Source organism: Emys orbicularis, chromosome 19 (assembly GCF_028017835.1).
Source record: "Emys orbicularis isolate rEmyOrb1 chromosome 19, rEmyOrb1.hap1, whole genome shotgun sequence".
NCBI classification, from domain to species: domain Eukaryota; kingdom Metazoa; phylum Chordata; order Testudines; family Emydidae; genus Emys; species Emys orbicularis.
The window spans coordinates 18,604,543-18,606,933 of NC_088701.1; positions in this window are offsets into that span (position 1 = coordinate 18,604,543).

The window sequence follows — 2,391 nt, forward strand, 5'->3', positions numbered from 1 at the left end:
GGAAGGGGAGGGAGGAGGCGGGGGAAGGGAGAGAGCCGGGACGGGCGGGCGGGATAGCGGCGGCGGGAGGAGGGCGGAGGGGCTGCGGCTGCTGCTCCTGCTGCGGCGGCCTCGGCGGGTCTGGGAGGGGGAGGCGAAGAGCGGGGCGATTTCAACCCCGCCCTGACCCGGAAACGGACCCCGCCACGCCATAGAGACGCTTAGGGCAGAGCGTCCACCGCCAGCTGATCATAGAGCGGGCATAGGGAACGAACGGGTCCCAAGGAGATAGAGCGTCCCTCGTGCCACAGGGAAGGCGGTGGGCTCCAGCGCCACCTGCAGGCTGCGCGCTCACAGACCTCCCAGCCGCTGCTGCGTGGGGATGTGGGGACAATGGGCGAAAGTGGGAAGGGGGTGGGGACAGGGAGAGAGCTAATGGAGGGACAGAAGGGAATGGGCGGAGGAGGGGAAGGTCAGTGGAGGGGGCAGGGGCAGAAGACAGGAGAGGGGCAGAAGAAAGGGGAGAGGGCCAGGGGCAGAAGACAGAGGGGAGGGGTAATAGAGGGGGCAGAAGACAGAGGGGAGGGGCAGTGGAGGGAGGATGAATGAAGAGGCCGTGCTGATTAGTGACACCAGGGGCCCCGTTCAGAAGCGAATCCAACTTGATACACTGGGCTAGGCCCAGATCCTCAAAAGTATTTAGGCTCCTAAATTCCTAGAGGCTACAGCTGCTAGCACAATCACTCTGTGCAGCTGGAGTGTTATTTTGCACCACGGCTGCTCTCACTCGAGCTAGACTAAGGCCATGTCTACAGTCAAAAGTTAAGTAGACCCAGCTATGTCGCTCCGGGGTGCGAAAAATCGACCCCCCTGAGCGATGCAGCTAAGCCAACTTAACCCTTAGTGTAGACAGCACTAGGTCAACAGAAGAATTGGTCCCCCAACCTAGCTACTGCCTCTCGAGAAAGTGGATTAACTATGGTGATAGGAGAACCCTTCCTGTGTCTGTAGTGAGTGTCTACACCGAAGCACTACAGACCGCTGTAGCGTTTCAAGTGTAGACAAGCTAATTCAAGTTAACTGTGAAGGAAAGACACAACCGAAGGAAGTATTGTGCCCCATCTGGTGCCCTATCCCCTAGAGTACAGTGCCTCTGTAAGGATATGTTTACACTGCAATTGGAGTGTGACTACAGTATGTGTAGACATAACCGAGATAGCTGTGGTGTAGGTAGTGCGGGTACCAAAAGCCGTCAAGTCACCATAGATATGCCTGCAAAACCCCATAGTGTAGATGCAGCCTACAGTGACGGAAGGCGTTTTTCTGTAGGCGGCGGAACGCCATGTCCCTGAACGACAGTGGCTTCATTGACCGAAGCATTCTTCTGTTGACTTAGCCTCATCTACGCTGGGAGATAGGTCTGCATATCTACGGTCCTAGGGGTGTTGATTTTTCACACCCCTAACCAATGTAGTTATGTCAGTCCAACTTTTAAGTGTAGACCAGGCCTACATGTGGGATTTGCTGCTTTAACTAAATCAGTCTAGTTGAAACACACTGTTTTTCCTGGTGGGAGAAGTGGAGGGGACTCATTTATGGAGGGTTAGAGTTTGTCAGTGAAAGCAGCCAATGTGATGTGTGGGAATTAAGCTTTGTTAAAAACTACCTGAACTGTTCTCACTGCTGAGTATTTGCATTGGGCAGCAGATCCCAATTGAAACCAGGGCCCTATTGCGCTAGGCGCTGCACAGACACATAAGCCTCGTCCACAAAGGATCTAAATTGGGATGTTAATACGTTTTAACTAAGCCCTGGTTTAGGCACAAGTTTTGTACCAGTATGACTGTGTTGGTTCAGGGTGTGATTTTGTTACCGATATAGTTATACCAGTACAACCCTTAGTGGGGCCACATTTATACCAGTATAAAGGGGCCTTATACTGGTGTAGCTTATTTTGCTTCCCACACTGGAATGAGCTACACCGGTATACGCATCTTATACCAATATAGTTAAAGCAGCTAACTTTCTAGTGTCAATGAGCCCTTTAAAATCATCTGTCTTTTAACTATCAGAGGGGTAGCCGTGTTAGTCTGGATCTGTAAAAACAGCAAAGAGTCCTGTGGCACCTTATAGACTAACAGACGTATTGGAGCATGAGCGTTCGTGGGTGAATACCCACTTCGGATGCATGTAGTGTAAATTTCCAGAGGCAGGTATAAATATGCAGGCAAGAGTAAGTCAGGCTAGAGATAACAAGGTTAGTTCAATCAGGGAGGATGAGGACCTCTTCTAGCAGTTGAGGTGTGAACACCAAGGGAGGAGAAACTGCTTTTGTAGTTGGCTAGCCATTCACAGTCTTTGTTTAATCCTGAGCTGATGGTGTCAAATTTGCAGATGAACTGAAGCTCCGCA